We start from the raw sequence: 9,846 nt of genomic DNA on the forward strand, positions 1-9,846 counted from the left end.
CATGTTCGACTTAACTTCCTCCGGAAAGGAAAAGGAAAATGTTGGGAAGAGGGAGCCATTTTCCAAGGACGTGCTGCGTTTGTATGGCTAAGTTATGCGCCTACCCCTTTTTAATGTTATTAAGAAAGTCAATGGGGGAGAATAGAGTTCATTGGGAATTGCATTGCATGATGTGAAATGCAATAAAAGGCCAACCATGCCTTCCCAGGTTCCCAACATTTTCTCCATTCGGCGAAGTCAAAACCCACTAAAAATAAAAATAAACATAAACGGGAAAAGCCATAAACCAAATATATATATATATATATATATATATATATATATATATATATATATATATATATATATATATATTAGCCTGATGCATTGTATTGAGAATGTGTTGTGAGAGGCCTCAGTCTAAACTCAAATGAAGAAATCTAAGCCTTATATATATATATATATATATATATATATATATATATATATATATATATATGTATATATATATATCAAAAGAGAAAGAGAGAGAGATGAACAAAAGTATTTCAGACTATTTCGGTAAAAAGACAAAAAAATCAACCCCTTTTGGCTGTAGGTTAACTATTTTTGGTGCAATATAACCTAATAAATACGGTCTAAAAATGATTTGAAAGGATACATATGTTAAATTAATCAATTTTTTTATTTTAAATCATTGTCACATATATCATATATGGGTATTATACGACAAAGAATTTTTTAGGTATAATATGGCAAAGTCATATTATCTCGAAAAAATCTCTGACGAATTTTAAAAAATTTAAAACATTTATTAAATCCTGAAAATTTAAAAATAAAAAATCATAAAAAATATGAAAAAACAGCGTATAAAAAACGTTTTTTCACGTTTTTATTTTCTAGCGTTTTTTTAAAAAGACACTTCTAATTGCCGTTTCATACAGTTGACTTATTTTTCAAGTAGTATACACGTTTTTTTTTTTTTGGAAAATAACACATTTTCTGTAACAATGGTTTAAATGTGTTTCTCAACAACAAAGGTAATGGTTCTTATAACATCAAATTTTAATCTTAAAATGCACCTTAATAATGATTTGCAGTGAAGCATATGTTAATGGCTCTTATAACACCAAAATTTTGATGGTAAATATTGTTTTATATTAAATTAGTGTCCATAGACTTAAAGTTTCATATTTTATCATCTTTTAAGAGCAATTTTAGGGAGTCTAGTGTTACTATATATTAATTTCTAAACTCAAGGAATTATGAAAAGGATCTCTGATAAATCGGATTAAAAGTAACCACTATTGGTACAATTAGTTCTTGGTGAATGAGAAGATTATGACTCAATGCTCTAAAAAGAGACAAACCCCCCTTTCCTTCTTTTTTCCTTGTTTTTCGGGTCTAAGCCTGCGTTGAGACCGTAATATTGGAAAAAAAAATTCAGTGGCTTCCTCATAATCATCATATTCATAAGAACAAAACTCAAATGGCATTGGACTTAATATAAGATTTGGTGAATCTCTTAGTTGTGTACAGAAAGAAATTAATAAGTAATGGGGATAGCTGACTTTTGATTATTATTATTATTATTATTATTATTATTATTATTATTATTTTGTTCTGAAATCAAATGAGAATAAAACAAAAGTTGAGGGTGAGGTTTGACATGGGGGACTTGCATGTTGTAAGCATTGATTCATGAAGTAACTTGAAAGCTACAGAAACATGAGCACTGAGGAATTCATACCCAAGTAAAGAATTTGGAGGGTTTGGTGAAGACTTTTTGAACTTGTGACAGGTTTCCCAATAAATGGAGCAAACACGATCTGTCAATGGAATCTTGACCTAAACTTGGCCCTTTTGTCTTTAGTCAACTGCCAATGATGCATGGCCATGGAATAAAAAAGCAGTAAATTTGATTAAAGTCACAACCCTCAAGAATATGAGCCATGAGTTGAGAACCTTCTTCTTACTTCATTAAGTCATAAGCCTAAAGTGTATGACTCATTGTTAGAGTGGACAAAGATGATTGTCAACTATGAATATGTATGCACCTTATATGTTCCTATACCATAGAAGAGTTAATTGTCAACTATATATATATATATATAAGAGAGAGAGAGAGAGAGGAATTGGTAGGCACGAGACCCCTAAGTGCTAGACTTGGACAGAATCATCTTGGTCATTGATGAATGATTAAGAAAAAATCAAGGAGAAAAATGAGTCTTCAAAAACTCATAATTATAATGTTAATCTCATTTAGAATAGCTTGGGGCTTTCAGATTTTGTGGGTTCCATAGTTAACTAGCATTTGTTATGAACCAACTAGATGCTAAATTCTCTCCTTAAGCTAGTGAATGGAGCATTTGTTGGAAAAGTTTAGAAAAAGATCAACCATATTGAAAGAAAGAAGAACTAAAACTTTTAACTCCACTATCTTGGTTAGTAGTTTGATGGAGAGTAACAGTAAAACTTGGGGGCGACAGTAGAACTCCTTAATGAGTCAGTTGACCATAAGAATGGTAACAAAATGTTCTATATGGAACAGTTTGTTATTGTTCTCGTTGGCGGCAGATGAAATACTCTGTGAGTGTTTCATGAATTTACCCGAAAGATTGGGCAGATTCATGAAACTCACAGTATTGTTCTTACTGCCAAACAACCAATAACGGTATATTTGAATACCTTGGATTTAAAGGTACCAAGTTAAGATTGATTTCTAAGAAGGTTTTAGAATTTTATGTTTGAAGGACGGAAGGACTGTATCATGAATCTGTAAACCTTGCATCTGAAAATCTATGGATCTCAAGTGAGACCCCCTTTCCTCGGATTTGTAATCCACAGATTTAAGGAATAATGGAGATTCTAAATCCATCATTCTCAATTCCAACAGTTTGCCAAAGCCATTAATTGAAGGTGGCAGCATTGTCAAAGATCTGATCCTCTGGTCTAAGATTTGGAGTAATCAAACGCCATTTAAGTGTATATTTTCACGGAAATTCATTGACCTATAACTTCAGCTTATACAAAAAAGTGACAACCATAAGAAATGAATTGCATTATTGATGGCTGTGACTTGTAGAGTGACCCCACTATGAAAAACCCCTTTAGATTCATTTAGAAGATGATCATCAACAGTTGGAGAAGTTGAATACTTTTATAAAAAGTTGAACACTTTCAAGGCATGCCGTTGTATAAGAAACTTTTCAACTCTAGAAGGATGACAAAAGTAGCCTTTTTTTTTTCTTTCTTGGATACAAAATATGCACCATTTCCATCATATGTGGACACCTAACATTAATCAAATACGTGATTTCATTAAATATTCTTACAGCAATTATTATGAATCACTAATCTTTATTTAAAAAAGTGATTTTAATAATAAACACAAAGCTTTCAAACACACTGGTAGAGCGTCATTGCTTCTTCTCCGGGAAAAGAAGTTCACGACCCGTAGGCCTTCTACCTCCACACGGCATTGCTCCTGAGCAACCTAACAAGAACTACAGGTCATAATGCAAGACAACAAATGCTATACTCAACTTTCCAGGTTTACAGGATTGTGCATTTGGTTTGTCAAGTGCAATAATTACATAACAAGTTCAGACAACCACAGGTAGGTGGTCAGTAGCTGGATTGAATTGCATGGGCGCCAGCCTCTTTCTCTCTCTCTCTCTCTCGGAAATCTGCCAGGTCAACCCTACGCCGGAGTAGAGCCAGAAATTTTTTTTTCTTGGAAGAACAACGAGTTATAAATGGCATGTAATTTTTTTTTCATGTAGGTCAACTCCATTTTTTAGAACTTTTTAAAAAGCCGAATTAAACTTTTTGAAAATTTTAAGAAGTAAAATTTTATTTTTCAAAAACCTTGAAGGTGCCATCAAGCCTGGGCACCGGGCCGGGCCGCTTGCGGGTACCCGGTATCTGGCCTGACTAGGGCCCGGGCCCAGAAAAAGGGCACTGGCCCGGCCCTGGTGAGCCCGATAATAGTTTTTTAATATATATTTTATATTATATATATATATATTTATAACATTTTATTATGATTTTTAATATTTATATATTATTTTATATTAAAAATTATATATTTTATAAGTTAATCGGTCCGATCCCAGGTTTCGAATGTCGAACTGCCCCAATGTCCAAGCTTAGGTGCCATGGCCCAGCCCTCTGAATCGGCCTGGTCTCTCTCATGAAGAGTGGAGTTAGATTTTTTTTTTCTTAATTGGGCCATTGTATAATTTCCAAAATTTCTATCGCGGCCAAATGAAAATTTTTGCAAATTTTATATAGTAATTTCTATTTTTTTTTCAAACCTGGGGTTGGGAGGGCGATATTTCACCAATTAAAATTAAAAAAAAAAAAGTTTGCAAATCGAGAAAAAGTGCATGCTGTAAAGAATAATGCACTTTTTCTCAATATGATTATGAAAGAAAATTCAGATATGAACTTTCTTCACGAGAACAGCTATTGGATGTACCCCATGGATTAGTGCAGGTCCTATAACCATAGCTTGCACAAAGAGTGATGCCCAATTAAATAAACAGATACGCCAATAACTTAGATTTGGATTACCCAATCAAAACAAACATGAAAAATAAATCGGATCAGAACAATTTATATCACCAAAACCGAATTTATGGCTGCCAGTGTGACACCCTTCATTATGCCAACTCTTTTGGATCTATATGATTGTTTCCATTTAATGAATGAACTGAGTTGAAAGAGAGCTAGAACAATGAGAAAGGGACAATAAAGAAAGGTTGCAATTGATTCTAGAGATTGTTTATCAAGGGGAAGCTTGTGGGTAGTTGGGAGATGCCAGTGCTTCAGTGGGGCATGTTGATATTTATAACCAATCATAATGGTTGGTTTATGGAAAATAATATGATCGGCCAAACTTATATGATAATGGAAAATAATATGATTGGCCAAACTTATATGATAATGGGAAATAATAGGATTGGGCAAAACTTATATGATAATGGGAAATATTTTAATGCTAAATAGGTATTCATCATATGATCACCTAACTGATTGTACCTTTACCTAAGTGATGCTGAGCTGCCTTGATTAGGGCAGTTGATGATCCGGAAAATTTATCTGAGGTTGGCCTTATCATGGATAACATCTCCAATATTTATAAAAGAAAAAAGAAAATCTTAAAGTCTGGTTTCTAACTTTAGTTGTTTTTTTTTTCCAGCAAAAGAAGCACTTCATCATGGAGAAATTATCCCAGGCAACTTCACTCGTGTTTGATGGTCGTATATGCAAATTGACCAGAATCTTTGCACGTTAAGAATGTCTGATAGCCCAAACAAACAGTAAAAGTCCTTTAATAAAAATTATACTTTTAATCACAATACTACTAGGACTCTAGACCACTTAAATGAAGAGATTCCAACTCAGGTATATATATATATATATATATATATATATGTATATATATATATATATATATATATAGAGAGAGAGAGAGAGAGATTCTTGTTAAATCTTAACTTTATAAGCAAAACACAAACATGCTAACATGATGATGGATACTCCATAATTTCATATAAATCATGCTTTAATTTCAAGTTATTTTCGTGAAAATTGTTGATTTTTTTTTACTCTCAAAATTGTTAATGACCCAATAACACACTTAAACTCAAAAATTTCATTGGCTTGATATACATTAATCATGTCATTGAATGTTACGCGAAATATCTTTGATAATATATTTTAAGAAGCCTACCTTTTGTCTTTGGCCTAAGTAGTTTGGGATATGCCTGTTTCTCTCTCTCTCTCTCTCTCTCTCTCTCTCTCTCTCTCTCTCTCTCTACACACACATATATATATATATATATATAGAGAGAGAGAGAGAATGAGCACTGGGAGTCTAAAGATCACTCCAAGTTAGAGATTATGTACAATCTGTGATATTGTCATGATGCACATTTTCTATCAGAAAAACAAAACCTAGGGATAGGTACAGCATGAGCCCTAGATGGAGTGACAAAAACTTATACAAGTACTGAAACTTGAAGCACTAAAACAGAAACGCAACAACTAGACCCAATTTAAGTCGACACACTTGACTGATTTGGATCAGTCTCAGCAACAAAAATTCTCTATTATTCAAACAAATTTAAAAATCGTAGGAGCATAGCTTCGTTATACGTGAAAGTTCAGTCATCAGTTTGATTTCCGTAAACAACTTTCTTCTTGACTCCAAACGTCGGTAGGCATTACTCTCAAATTGGAAGGAATAAGTGCAAGTTCACTCGGATTTTGAAGCAGCCCTAAACCCTAAACCCTAAATAATATCCGTTAATGAGTTTCATATTTCATATATTATTTCAAAATGCACACTAACGAGTATCCACTTAGGGATTTAAGTCCACCGTAGCTCTCACCATCTTTGGGCTTCAGCAAGGATTAAAGAAGCTAAACTTGCATTAATGACAAAATTATCACCTGAAGCTCTTCCCTACACACCAAAAAGATAGATCAAGTGTTAGGTCCAAGCAATTGGTGGCCCCTTAGCCTGCTACCTTTGAGTGGGGTTCAATTTTAAAATATCATCAAAACTGTGTTTGATATTTAGATCTGATTTAGAATCTACATTTTCGAATTTTTAAAAGATAGACAAAGGAGCTCCCGACTGTTGATCTCTTAAATCATAGTATAACAAGAACATGGGCAGGGGAGAAACAAAAAAAATTTCATGAGCAGGGCTAAATTAAAGTTTCTAAATATTAAATAGGGCCGAAATATCATTTTTTTAAATTTTATATATAACAATTGAAATTTTCTAAAATTTAGATATAAATTTTTTAAAAAAATTGAGATGGGAAAAAACATCACCACATGTCTTAAAATTGGCAGTTAATAAACACAGGGGGCAGTTAAAGATATACTTGAGATTCATGAATATGACGCGGATATGATATGACATGATTTTGTTGATGTAAGAAAAGATCCATGGTAAAACCTTTGGGTTAAATATATATTTAGTTTAAGATGAAAGAAGAAAATGTCCGATCTTAAATTCCGGCTCGTCCGGACGGGAGGCGCGGTGGGGCCCACCTGAGACGCAAGGGAAGGGCTCAATGATCAAAGAAGATTCTGTGATGAACACTGCACGCGTGGGCTGTCTTTCTCTCTCCTCCACGTCAGGTTCGGATAACTCCAACCCCGCTGCCCCGCCCGCCGCGGCATCTTGTCTGTCCTCAACCACGGACGCGTGAAGGCATCATGCGCGAAATTACCGTAGCAGCCACAGAGCTTTCGTAAAAGGACTTTCTTGTCCTCAACCTCCACGTTCCGTTCCCCTCAAATGACGAAAACACCCATATGGTATGCCCGTTCTTGTAGGGGTAAACAACGAGTTACTCGAGTTCGACTCCTTAAAGTTCAGTTCGTCGAGCCGAGTTATTTGCTTAACCAATTGAACTCGAGTTCATGAGTCGACTCGTTCAAATAAGCCAGTTGAGTTTGAGCTCAACATGTAACTGCTGAGTTGAGCTAGAGCCTTAATCAAGTTTGTCGAGCCTTAATCAAGTTGATACATTCAAACAAATTTACGAGTTTATTGAGCATGAATCGAGTCGAGTTCGAGCTCAACAAGTAACAATAAATATCAATTCTATTGAAATGAGTTTGTTGAACATAACTGTTGAGTCGAGCTCAAGCTGCTTCCATTGAAGTATTCTCAAGCTCAAGCCGAGTCAAACTCGAGGTTTCATTAGTCGAACCGAACTCGAGTTGACTCACACCTCTACCTTCTTGTAGATATGAAACCTACCAACTAGGGGTCCTTTGGTCCATATTTAGAAACCTGAAGCTAAGTAATAGGAGTGTAGTTTCTTGGGATCAGGGTTGAATCCGTCCTTAAACAAATCTGACCCAATTTGGATTTGGTTTTCAGAATCTGCATTTTCAGACAGGTTAGGAGTCTAACTACCATAAGATCCGAAGGTTATATGTGTAAAATAGTTGAATTGTTATCCGAATATCGATTTTAAATTGCTGTTCAATTCTGAAATCGTATATCTACTTCAGATCTAATTGATAGTTTTGTCTGAATTTCTTCACCCAATCGGCTATATAAATTTGAAATTAGATTGATAATCTCGTATTATGGATTCATTTTATATCCATGATGGTAACGATCCAAGCCCGTAGAATGTGACGAGAAAGTTGCAATCAAATGATAGTTTTGGCCTTGTCATGCATGGATTTAGTTTAATGGATAACTTATTTGGATCGAACCTTTCTTTTATTTATTTATTTATTTTTGGTTGATACAATAGTTTAATATTGTCCAACTTAAATTATGGACTTGACAGTTTATGAAATTCAGAGGGGCGAAGTCAGGATTTTCTTTAAGGGCGGGCTGACAGTCTGACCTCTGAATCTGAGTAGGGTCAAACTGAATTCCAATACAAAAAATATATTATGCAATTAAAAAACATTACTTTTTTTAATGTAAAAAAAAAATTCATTGACTGGAGTGGGGCCATGGCCTAGGCAGACCCCCCATTCCTTTCGCCCCTGCGTAACAAGCTGGTCGGTGGTGTCATTAGTTTGATTTCAATTGGTGCTACTTATACGGATTGCAATCAGTAGCATGCATGATATTTAAGTTGAATGGTGTACCATTCAATTACTTAAGTTATAAAGTAACACTGAACCCTGATGAGTGGTAGTATACTAGGAGTCATTGTCACGTTCTAGTGTGTTTTATTTTTAAACCGTAGAAAGTTTTGAAAGCATGTTCTAAACACGCCAGTGGTCTTTTCTTTAAATATATATATATATATATATATATATATAAACCAATAAAAGTAAAATGAACTAATCATCTTTAAATATATATATATATATATAAACCAAGAAAGGGAAGAGAAAAGAAGCATAACTTAACTTTCACCTTTCGCTTACCACCGTGAGGCCCAATGAGATTTTTTTCGTTGGATCCAAATTATGGATCCAAAAGGGGGAACCGAGCATCTCGAATTCCCTTGTATCTCACAAGGATCCGAACTGGAAGTTTCCTGCATCCGTCCGAAGTTTCGATAACCACAAAGCGGGTTTGACGTTAGCGAGCCGCCAAGCGCTCATTATTTTAATTGCCCCTCAACTGATACGCACGCAAATAAAATATATTACTTTTCTTTCTCCACATTTGTCCTCGCAATATAAAACCTTTTCACGTTAACCTTCTTTCCTCCGCACTTCACTACCGAAATCACGAAAACGCCCTCGACTTTACACCTAACCACTCGGAGACTGAAAGAGAAATACTTTTATAATTTAAGAAAACGTAAGTTGCTCGGACGTCAATTTTTATTAAAGGAACAAATAATACTTAGGCTGTGACATTGTGCTTATGTAAGCACTTACTGTTTTCTTTTTTACATTATTAACGAAATATTAAAATAATACCTACTAAGAAACCATGAATCTAATTAATAATTATATTAGTGAACGTAAGGTTAGTACTGATTGAATAAGTTATTCATCAAAAATAATTTTATATAATTGACAAGTTGTATCATTTGCTCCCTTATGGAATCGGCGTTCTGAAATGTAAATTATGAAATTGGGGAAACAGGAAAGAAGATGTTATTTTCCTTTCCTATTTATTGTTTGCCTTGTTGGAATGAGTTTTCTTGAGATCCGATAATATTGGAAGCATGGAAATGTAATCCTTTTCTAAAATTGTATTAAAATGACAGAGTGTTTCTGTAATTTCTTTAAGGCGTTGTGAATTTGCTTGAAAATCATCCGTTTTTTTAAATTCTCTTCGTTTTCTCTCATATGCCGTAAAATTAGGGGCGGAACAAGGGCAAAAAAGGTAAAGAAATATCACTTTGA

This window comes from Nymphaea colorata, chromosome 1 (genome assembly GCF_008831285.2).
Source record: "Nymphaea colorata isolate Beijing-Zhang1983 chromosome 1, ASM883128v2, whole genome shotgun sequence".
NCBI lineage: Eukaryota > Viridiplantae > Streptophyta > Magnoliopsida > Nymphaeales > Nymphaeaceae > Nymphaea > Nymphaea colorata.